Here is an 11,951-nt window from a genome sequence, read left to right as displayed (position 1 = left end):
TAGTTCAGGCGATATACGCTTATGTGCTGATTTGAGGGTCCTGAATAGTAATATCCTTGTTGATTACCATCCTCTTCCTAGGATATATGAAATGTTAGCTAGAGTGGGGGGTAGTAAATATATTTCAACAATTGATTTACGTTCTGCGTATCATCAGATACCTCTTCATAGAGACTCTCAACACTTAACCACGTTTGTCACACCGTTTGGTGTGTACAAGTATAAGCGCATGCCATTTGGTCTGGCGTTAGCCGCAAGCGTTTTTCAACGTATTATGGACAAAGTCTTTGGTGATCGTGTTGGAATACAAGCATTTCAGGACGATATCTTGATCCATACTGTAAAATTGGATCAACATATTGCTTTGTTGGATGAAGTGTTGGAAAAGCTTGGATCTAATGGCATGAATGTTAATATTGGTAAATGTAAATTTTTAACGCAGGAGGCTAACTATTTAGGGCACAACATTTCTTCAGAGGGTATAAAACCTAAGGTTTCATTACTTAAAGGGATTAATGATGCTAGTGTTCCCACCGATAAAGACTCTCTGCGCGCCTTTTTTGGTTTAAGCAAATCTTATGCTCGCTTTGTTCAAGGCTATGCAGTTATTGTGCAACCGTTGAGGAATCTTCTAAAAAAAAAAAGTGAAATACATCTGGACAGAAAAGTGTCAAAAAGTGTTTGAATCTGTAAAAAAGACGTATTGTGACGGCTCCAGCAATTAAGCCATTTACACACGGTGTAAATTGTATTATTACAGTCGATGCCAGTGCTAGAGGGTTAGGAGCTGTTCTTAGTCAGTTTGTTAATGGCAAGGAATGTACTATTGCATTTGCCTCTCGCACGTTGAATTCTAGTGAGAAGAACTATAGCACAATAGAACGAGAAGCGTTGGCATGTGCTTGGCTTCTGAGAAATTCAGAATGTATATATGGGGGACTAGGTATGAATTACATACAGATCATAAACCTTTAATATTCATGTTAGGGGACTCAGATTGATTCGTATTTTGTCAAAATTACAGGAATTTAATTTTGAAATTAAGTATATTCCTGGAGGGAGGAACGTAAGAGGGGATTGTCTGTCCAGGTTGCCATCTGATTCTGATGATTTGAGTGAGTGCTCTGGTAAAATTTTTAATGATGTGGAGTATGTTTTTACTGTTAATGACATTAATGAACAGTTCAAGATTTCTGAGTCCGAATGGTTGAATAGTTCCATAAAAGATGATTGTTTAACTCAGGTGAAGACATTTCTGGTTAAGGGTTGGCCACAAGATAGAAATATGTCCATGGAATTGAGAAATGTTGCTCAAGTTGCATCTGAATTATCAGTAGTGAAGATATTGTAATGAGACAGGATTTATTTGTTTCTCCTGTGAGTTTAAGATCTAATATTGTTGCCTTAGCCCATGAGGGCCCTTTAGGGATTTATGCCACTGTTAAGAAGATAAGACAGATGTACTGGTGGCCAGGTATTGATGGTCAGGTAAAGAGACATGTGGACACTTGTTCAGGGTGTTTATGCTCAGACAAGCATTGGAAAACTTCGAATAGTCCACTAATACCAGTCAATTGGCCTGGTAATGCTTGGGAAAAGATTGGGTTCGATTTCACTGGTCCCTTAAATATATTTGGGAGTGATAAGAGATTTTTGATTGTAGCCATAGATTACTATTCGAAATGGCTTTACTTTTCATTTGTTAGTAATGCTGATTCAGCTTCAGCTGTCGCTTTCTTAAAGTTTTTGTTTCTAATGGAAGGCAGGGTCAAAGAAGTGGTCACGGATAACAGATCTCATTTTGTTTCTGAAATGTTTGAGGATTTTCTTATTAAACAAGATGTTAAACATATAAGAGTACCTTTGTATAGTCCAGCCTCCAATGGTTTAGTGGAGAGAGCGAATAGTTTGATAAAAGAGGGAATTCAGACGGCAGTGGCAAATAATTTGAATGTATTTGAATTTTTGCAATTCAAGATCTGGTATTACAATATAACGCCCTAGAGTACTACTGATGTTGCTCCTTTTATTCTTTTAAGGGGTAGGAAACCTATTTCATCTATCACTCCATCTTGGTTGTTGGGAAAAGTTGGACAATGTCATAATATTGATTTGAGGAAGGTTAGGGAACATGTTGAGGAAAAACAAAACAGTTATAAGACAAAATATGACAAGAAAATGCATGTTAAAGAGGGTGTTCTCAAGGTTGGGGATTGGGTGTTGGTTAAAAAACCCAATAAAGTGAGTAAAGGACAGTCTAAATTTTCTGAACCAGTAAAGGTTTTGAAGATTAACAAAACTGCTGTTTTGTTACAAAATACAGGGTGGTGGAACAGTAATGCATTAGTCAAGGTTTCTTCTGAACAAGCTAATATTATTTTAGAGAAAGTTAACTCAGCTACACCTTGTCATAGACAGGATTGGTTTGATCTTGATAAATTGACTGAATCAAATCAAACTGGGCATCTGGAAAGTCCGTCTTTGAGAGATGTTGGACGTGTTTTTGATAGAGGGGATTCACATTCTAGGAGTGGGTCAGTAGGTTCCGAATTTTTACCTGCTCGCTCCAGTGATATTGCTGGTGAAAGTGTTACAAGATGTAGTATACGTTTAAGATCTGCTCCTATTTATTCCAGAGAGTATGTGTATTATTAATTTTTGTTTTATTTTAGTTTTTATTTATTCATTTTTGTTTATATATATTTTTTTGTTGTTTTCTCTCTCTTTGTGAATCAATCTAAAAAAAGAAAAAAAACAGAGGGAGGTGTGTAATATGTAGGTAAGATGTTCTTCTGCTTTAAGGAATGTTATGAATGTAGAATTCCTTACATGTTATTGAGTGTTCTTATTCTGTTAAGCTATGTGTATCATTCAAGAAGTAGACTTAATCAAGGTTGTACTGGTCGTGGGTCCTAACAAAAATAAATCTTGAATTCAACTTGGATGTCTCATATTTGGATTTCTTTGGTATAACCTGCATACTACACACTCGTGATATTTTAACCCCTTAGGAACTTTCTGCTTTTTCAGTGACTTTGGTGATACATTGCATTGCGAGCAGTGGCAGCTGCCAGCTCGTCTATAAGTTTCTTTGTGGTTGCATTTGTTTTTTTTTGCTTGCCATTAAGTTTCTACACTTGCTCCTTTCCCTCAACACGGAGCTTGGCACTTTTTTTTTTTCTCCTTGTTGGGGGCTCCTCCCCCGGGCTGTGCAGGCATCAGCATGGCTTATTCCCGCATGGGTAATGCACGGGGTTTTGGTTTCATATCTAACACTGTACGTGTAGAGGTTAGTGAGGCTTACAAAAAGGAAAAAAAAATGCTTTTTTTGGTTGACGCTATTTTCAAGAAAGAATGTAAAGTTGTTTAACGTGATACAGAATGTATACAGGATTTCTCAAACTGGGGCATTTTTGATGTGACCTTTTCAAGTGAAACTATCTGTAAAGATTTTTTGCAATGTGTGGCGCATCGTCAGGAAACCAAAGCCCTTTCGGGGTCTCACTGTCACCTCTATGTCTGCCCCTAAGGAGGTGACCCTGGTGGTACATATGTACAATCCTTATGCAGACCACCGGGTCATTGAGGTGTATTCAAATCGTTACTGTGATACTATTAGGGGTGGCCAAAAAGTTCACAATATTTGTGGGATATGGAATGGGAAACGTAAATATGTTGTCACCTTCAAAGAGGATCCTGCGGGTATTGGGGGTCTGGCGCATCCGCCGCAGACCTTCACATTAGGGGCAAATAAGGGGTTTCTGGTCTATTCCGGACAGCCCCAGTTATGCAGGCTCTGTCAGCAATTTGGCCACGCAAAAGAGCAATGTTCTGGTATGGCGTGTAGGAATTGTGGAGGCTTTGATCACAGGGCCCAGAACTGTGTGGTACCCAAAAAATGTAACCTCTGTGGTGGTGTAGATCATTTGTTCAAAACCTGTCCTAAAAGTAAATTTTCTTATGCTTCTGCTGCTAGCGCGCAGGGTCCTCCACCTTCTGCCCCAGCCCCGCCTGATGCAGCGTCCGTTTCTGTTCCAGTTCCAGAGATTACTGACTCCGCCATCTTAGGGGTAATAGATGGTATAGAAATTAAGAGATGTGGTTCCCATCAGGAGGTTGAGGAGGAGGAGGAGACTGATGCCGCCTATGGTATTGATCCTTCCGCAACAGACCTGGACATCCAGTCTCTGCAGGACGAGGATGCGGAGAAAGAACGTGCTGAAACCTTGTGCCTTAAGCAAAAAGCCTTGGATAGGAAGGCACTGCGTGCAGGTTTGTCCCAGTCAGAGCATGTGGTGGTTGTTGTTCAAAGTGATGTTGCTCAGGCGCCTTCCACGTCTACAGCTTCACTTACGGAGGTGCCTGAAACTATTCCTTCTCTTGTTCCTCCCACAGTACCCCCGCCTCCTAAACCGCAGCGTATGGTGAAATTGGTGAAAAAGACCGTTGCATCCCTTGGGTTGAATGTGACCCCACCGGTTGTGGCCAAGGAACAGACGTCACCCATGAAACATAGTTGATGGAGGACAAATAGGCGGAAATCCCGTGCTTCACAGCAAGTGAAAGACTCCATTCCTTCCACACGCTCCAAGCAAAAGCGTGTTTCCTCTCTGGATCATTTTTCAGAGGGGGGGGCGGTATGACCACTTACTTTGCCTCTCTGACTCAGAGGAGGCTTTTCAGGAGGTTGCCCAGGTGCTGGACATCACTGATAGTCCGGCACTGGACCTAGAAGGTACACCAGATTTGGAGGCTTTGTTCTCGGCATCCACTCTCCAGGGTACTGAGGACCAGCCTTTGTGTGAAGGGGATGTTTCAGGGGTCTCCTCTTGAACTGTATGTCATTATGGCACTTGTATTACTTTTATGTATCATGGCTCTTTCCCTTGCCTCCTGCAATGTGCGGGGTATGGGGACCGACTTAAGTAGACTTATGGTTTTGGATTATTTTGGTCAAACCACTTATGATGTCATTTATTTGCAAGAATGTTATATCCCTCATCAGCTAAAATATTTTTCTTTTCAGCGCTACTGGCCTTACGGACCCTCGGCTTGGTCCGGAGGGCAAACAAAAACAATGGCATTGTAGTCCTTTTTAGGAATAAGCATTGGCAAATCACGGAGGAAAAGGCCCTCTGGCCTGGGCGTGCTATGCTGTTATCAGTTCTAATGGATGGCCTTCCTTTCAGGTTATGTGTTGTTTACGCTCCAGCTACTAAGCCTGAGAGGGAGCAATTGTTCCATGTGTTAAAACCCTTTCTTGCAGGTGCTACACAGACGCTCCTTGTGGGCGATTTCAACTGCATTTTACATATGAAGTGTAGGCAGGGTGCACAGGTCGCCTATACTTTAGATGTCACCTCAAAACTTTTGTTGTCCCTTCTTCATGATTTAGATTTTTATGACACCTACCGGAAGTATCATCCGCCCGGAGTAGATTTCACTTGGGAGGCGGCTTTTGGGAACGCCTGCTCCCGCCTGGATTTTGTGTTTGCCACCAAGTCCTTGCACGCAACTAGCTGTGGTCTTACTGGGGTGCCTTTCTCAGATCATAAAGTGTTGGCTATAGGTATCACCATTCCGGGTACACCTCAACGAGGTTCTGGTTGTTGGAAACTGAACAATGACCTCTTATTGGATGATAAAATTTGTAAATCATATGCTCAATGTTACGGTGCATGGGCCGTTCAAAAAAATAGGTTTCCAGATATTTACAAATGGTGGTGTTGGGTTAAACATAAAAGTAGGCTTTTCTTTCAGGAACAAGGATGGCTCAAGCGTAGGGCTGCCTGGGCTGCTTTCCAAAAATTTCATCGCCGCCTTATTCTTCTACATCAGTTGGGGGAAGCAGGCAAGGATGTCAAAAATGAGGTCCGGTTGCTCACACTTGCGATGAATAATTGGTTGATACGTAGAAACAGAGACACGATCTTTCATTCTCGGGTCAAATATTACCAAGAAAATGAGAAATGTACATCTTTTTTCTTTAAAAAGGCTAAATCTGCTCAAAAACTCTTGACGCATTTGCGTGAGGAAAATGGGACTGTTGTACAAGGTGTACACCGATGCCAGCGAATCGCATTTGATTTTTATTCCAATTTGTATGCTTTGCCACAACACTTGTCTACCGATGCAGACCTTGAAGAATATTGTTCAGGCCTGGAGGGTGGTCTCGATGAGGCCCAAGTTGCTCACTTGGACCAACCATTTGATGGTGAGGATTTTCTAGTTGCACTTCAGTCCGCCCCTAGGAGGTCTGGCCCAGGGCTCGATGGGCTCACTTGGGAGTTCTATAGAAAGTTTTGGGCTCTGATATGTATTGATTATATGGCTATGATAAATGCTGGGTTTGCCAATTACCTTTTTTCCACAGATTTCTCTGTTGGGGTTATTTCTCTGATATTCAAGAAAGGGGATGAAACATCGCTGGGCAATTGGAGACCCATTACCCTCCTAAATGTAGATGATAAATTGATGGCAAAAGGGTTGGCACGTCGCTTGCGAACTGTCATGCATACATGTATACGCCCGGATCAAGCTTGTGCTATTCGCGGGCGTACAATTGTGGATAGTCTAGTTACCTTGCGGGATATCCTCTGGTATCATCAAGAACGCACTCTCCCTTTGGGTGTTCTCAGCCTCGATTTCCACAAGGCCTTTGATAGTGCCCCATGATTTTCTTTTTTTAGTTTTGAAACGCATGAAAGTTCCACCTGCGTTTCTTCAAAAGATACAGCCTCTTTACAATGGTGCTTCCAGCAAAGTTAATATTAACGGGTTTTTTTCTGCTCCTTTTCCTATTCTTTCCGGGGTCCGTCAGGGGTGTCCTATGTCACCCATCTTTTTCGTTTGTGCATTAGAGCCTTTTCTGTGTAAACTGCGGCAAGACAAAGTCATTAAAGGGGTTTTTGTTCCTGGGGGTTCGGGGATTCAGCACAAAATTGTGGCATACATGGATGACGTCACGGTGTTGTGTACCAATGCTGCCTCTGTCCGTAGGACACTGTTACAGGCCTCTCTTTTTCAGTCACATTCTGGTTTGAGTCTTAACATGGGTAAAAGTGTTTGTTTTACTACAGGGCCCTGGGATCGACTGGCGAATTTACCAGTCCTCGTTACTTCGGAACTTGTTAAAATCCTGGGAGTCTACTTTGGGGTTGGCGGGTTTGAGGAGAGAAATTGGGCTGAACTTCAGGCGAAAATATTAAAAAAGCTTTCCCTATGGTCCTTACGCAAGCTGACGCTTGAAGGCAAAGTTTTAGTTATTAAAGCTGTTTTATTTCCGTTATTGTTGTACCTTGCTATGGTTTTTCCTCCCAAATACCGCACTTTCCAGAAAATTCTGAAAATGTTTTTTTTACCTTTTTATGGAACTCTTGCATGGAGAAACTTAGCAGAGATAAAGTTTGTCGACAGTGGAGTAATGGGGGTAAAAGTTTACCTGACCTTATGTTATGTTGTATCACGCACGCTGATGATCTGAAATCTGTTCCTGCCTTATTTACCAAGTATTTTCTAGGAGCACGGCTACGGCGTTTTGGACTTTCTTCCCCTTCCAATTGTTTTCCCTTGGCCCACGATGCACCACTATTTTATAAAGACCTTTGTTCCTTTTTGCAGACCTTGGACACAGAAACTTTTGATAGGGACAACTGTATTCACCCCACCAGGCTAAAGAACGAACTTCGGAAAACTGAGCAACCGATCCTGTTGGGTGTTCTAACTGAGGCTCAGTCGGTGCGAGTCTGGAAAATGGTGGGTCACAGGGACATTACCCACAGTCAGCGTGACCTGGCTTGGATGGCCGAACATGGATGCCTTCCTGTAAAAGTTTTTGAACATCGGAGAGGTTTGGCCCCCACAGCATGTTGTCAGCGCCCCAGATGCGGCCACGACGAAACCATTTTCCATCTCCTGTGGGGTTGTCTTTATGCGAAGAAATTTTGGGTTTTGATGCGGCCTTTTCTTTCAAACATTGCCGGCATTGCTGCCTTGATTTTCAACGCCCTTTTGTATGGACAGGACATTTCTGCACGGCGCCCTCCCACTGCCTGGAGACTGTTGAACTGTGCCAAAGAGGCTTTATGGGATGCCAGGAACCTGTTTCTTTTTCTCCATAAGGACATGGACTCCAAAATATGAGGAAATCTTTTTTTGGATAAAGTTATGACCTATGTTTCTGTTGATCGTGCCACCTTAGGGATTGACGACGCCAACACCTAGTGGCAAATTAAGAACTGGGAGGGTTGGGTCACCTAGAAAACTGGACAGTTATGATTAAATAACTTGTTTATACGATTGTTTTTGTTTGTCTGCTTTGCCACCGGGCTGTAACAGGATTGGCATTTATAAACGCACCAAATGTATCTGCCTGTAGTGTACAAAGTTTTCATCATCATATCTGTATGTATTTCCTATAGACCACTTAATGTAACCTTGGTCTTTTAAAAGTTATATATTTCTGTATCTGTGCCTTCATCCAGATTTACTCATCATATCTGTATATATCTCCTATGGACCACTTGATGTAACTTTGGTCTTTTAAATTGTATATTTCTGTATCTGTGCCTTTATTTATTCAATAAAGGTTTTTGAAACAAAAATAAACTGTTCTTATCAGTTTAATATCTGATACGTCCTCTATCTGGGGACCATATATTAAATTGATTTATGGAACAGGGAGATGGAATAGGAGCTTGCTCTGTCCACTCCACGCATCAACCTAGTATTGCAGTACCTCCGGGGCGTGTGTTATTTATTTATTTTTTCGCGTTTAAAAAATAAATAAAAATTCTTTCTTTTTTCTCCTCTTCTCCATCCAGACGCTGCACTTTGAAAAGAGACAAACGTCGGAAAAATACTGTTTTTCCATTAGCAGAGTTTCATTGATTTTGGATCCATTTCACTGGGGAACGAATGGAAGAAGGTTCCCAGCAAGTCAGTGGGATGGAGGGATGGAGGGAGGGAGGGAGGGAGGGAGAGAAGTGGACACTGCCCTTGGCTTCTCTGAGCAAGAAGACAAATACAGAGTCCTTTTCCTTCTCTGCCCGCCCCGCCCGTCCCTGAACGGCCACGAACGGCCAAGCCTTATCTATAGGCCTTAGGCTGCAGGGGAGCAGTGTCCCCGGCAAGCGAGGGCGAAGGGCCGGCCATTTCCAGTCAGGGAGCTGTCCAGGGCATCCTGGGCTGATTCCCAGCATCCCCTGGCTGCCAGGCTTTCCGGCCAGCCGGCTGGAAGCAGTGCGCAGGAAGGGGCGGGGCATGCAAATACTAGAAAGAGGACAACGTGGGTATGCTAAGTGACGCCTGATGAGGCGACAGCCGAGGAGGACTCTGGGAGCCGGGAGAAGGCCTGAGGCCGGGGCCTCCTTTCCACCCAGACATACTGATCCCTTGCTGGGAGTCGGAAAAAGAGGCGAAAGGGCGTCCAGCGACGGTGCAAGGGAAGACCCCGGTCCGGGTCAGCCAGGTGGATTTCTTCGGGAGGCGTTCATTCTGGTTATCGCTTCTCGGCCTTTTGGCTAAGATCAAGTGTAGTATCTGTTCTTATCAGTTTATCCTTATGTGTGATTGGTCAGGCCTAAACCTGTTACTGATTGGCCAACGGTTTTTTGAAAAAAAATTTGAATGGCTTTTATGGTTACCACCTGCTTTGAGTTGTCCTTAATTTGCGCCGCGCAAACTGCGATTTTTGGGTTTTTCGCTATTTGCGGTATTTCATGAATACCGATTGCGAATGTATAGCGGAACCGCAATTTATTTCGCTGGATCCGTGGATTGTCGCATTTTCCGATTCGCTAATGCTCTCCTACCCGGATTAGGCGAATATTATTGCAAATTCGCTATTATGTGTTTGCGATTTCATGTTGAATGCCAATTACGGACATTGCGCCCGCAATTGCATTTTCGCAGCGATTGCGGGCGCAATTTTGCTTCATGAATCAGGCTGTATATCTCCTAACGGCATGGCGCATCCTGAACTGTGGCAAAGAGACACTGTGGGAGGCCCGCAATGCACTACTTTTCCATCATAAAGTGCTCCATCCAGCGGCCTGCAGGAATATCTGCCTGGACAAAATGCACACTTATGTCCACATTGATGATGCTCGCTTTGGGGTTCCCCAGGCTAGAGCTCTGTGGCGCTTCTCGGACTAGAAAGGATGGGTCACTTGAGAGACTTACTACACTACCCTGCCACCGGGTATACAATAGGATTGGATTGGGATGTCTTCATTGAACTTCGTGGGTCAATGATATTCCCAGCACGGTGACACGAGATGACGGAATCGGAACGGAATGTGACGGTACCGGAACGAAATATGACAGAAATGTCATAACGCATATGACAGTGATGTCATAACGTTTTTAGTAGCCTGGTATGCTGGACTGTTGGGCAGGCACCCCGAAGGGGGCTGACTGGCAGGCCGGCTGAATGGCGATTTTTTCATAGGTCAGCAGGCAGGACTGGGCTGCTGTGCTGACCGGCTTGGGCTGATGACCTTGGATGGAACGACAGGGCCGAACGGCATGGCTGGAAGGCTAAGTCGCCCCCCTGTCCAGGCGAACCCTCCTAGGTCCGACCGGCACAAGGCCAACCAGCTAATGGCTGTCTGCGGATTGGTTCCCCGCTTTCAGCTGGGCTGGTTGGCTGCTGGATGGAGGTAGTAGCAGGACAGACCGGGGTTGGCTGAAAAGATAAGCCATGCCTAGTACCCCCTGGGCTAGTAGGCCAGGCGAGACGGCTGGGTTGAATGGCGAGGCCGGCAGGTGTGGCAGACCAGCCCGACCGGCTGACTGAGGGTGTGACGGGTAGGAACAAAAAAAAGAAATCTGTTCTTATCGGATTCACAGCGCGGTTTCTGCGCAGTTGAAATTTGATTTTGGACTGTACTACGACTTTGACTTTTGGAGGCGAATACATTTGCTTTATGCAAATTTTCGAGACGGCCCGACGCGCTTTTAATTAAGGCGGAGGAGGGACACCAGCGTGCTGGTACCTGTTTGTTCACTAGGAACTCAAAGTAGAACCCCCAAGGGCCTGCGGCCAGCTCCAAGTTGCGCACGTTTGGGTGGACTAATGCTGGAGGCTTAAAACACCTCCTAACATCCTTCACAGGCCTGAACAGCACCCAGATGTCTGGTAAGGGGATTTATGCTTAGGTGGACACACCTATAACCCTGCCTTAGTTCTAGGGAGTGACTGGTCAGAGTTTCTTGCACTGCAGACCTCTAAGGTTTGCTGGAAGACACCCCAGGCACCCAGGCGGACGGTCCAAAGGTGAACCAGGTAATTCGGCGGTAACCCATAATTTACCAAGTGATCCCCCCAACCAACCAAATGGAAGACATGGACACTGAACCCTCAGTGGCCACCACAGAAGGCATCCCCCAGCTGGACGCCCAGAAACCAAACCCCCTACCCCCTGGGGACAGCGGCAAGGAGGCACCCGTTGAAGTGGGCACAAGCGCAGGGAAGGCTGGCCCCCCCAAGCCCCCGGCACCCCAGGCCTCAGGGCCAAAGGCACCAGGAGGGCAGACAGGTGTCCCTGGAAACCCCAAGGCAGCCAAACCAGGGAGTGGAGGGAAGGGTGAGGCAGGGACCAGGCAGGGGACAGCCCCCGAACCCTTCAATGGGTACAGCATCACCCACCGGCACACCCAGCTCATGCGGTGGGAGGTAAAGGACAAAACTGGACCCCGAATGGAGCGAGCCTCATTTGTGAACAAAATCCTCAAACCAGCAGGGGTCCAAGGGGACGAGGTACTGAGTTGCCAGGCATCCGCATCGGGCATGATCTTCCTACTCAGCTTTTTTACTCAAGCATTCTTTAAGAAGTACTGGGACTTCTTTCAGGGGAAGAAGGAGGAGACACCCTACAGCAACTTCAGCGTAACGGCAGGAATGGAGCCAGCAACCACGGAGAAGAGGATAACGGTTGAGATGACCAACC

At 45.0% G+C, this 11,951-nt stretch overlaps 1 non-coding gene and 1 pseudogene across 1 annotated transcript; both read left to right on the top strand.

Annotated features, from left to right (window-relative positions):
• The first annotated feature begins 8,570 nt into the window (after positions 1 to 8,570).
• Positions 8,571 to 8,759, top strand: LOC144764452 (U2 spliceosomal RNA). Its single transcript, XR_013596553.1, has one exon. It is a non-coding gene; the product is annotated as a U2 spliceosomal RNA (small nuclear RNA).
• Positions 8,760 to 9,501: 742 nt separating this feature from the next.
• LOC144764471 (U2 spliceosomal RNA) lies at positions 9,502 to 9,712 on the top strand (annotated as a pseudogene).
• The last annotated feature ends 2,239 nt before the right edge of the window (positions 9,713 to 11,951 follow it).

Source organism: Lissotriton helveticus, chromosome 6 (assembly GCF_964261635.1).
Source record: "Lissotriton helveticus chromosome 6, aLisHel1.1, whole genome shotgun sequence".
Classification (NCBI taxonomy): Eukaryota; Metazoa; Chordata; class Amphibia; order Caudata; family Salamandridae; genus Lissotriton; species Lissotriton helveticus.
Note: the sequence above shows the minus strand (reverse complement) of the source record. Positions and strands in the feature narration are given on the sequence as shown.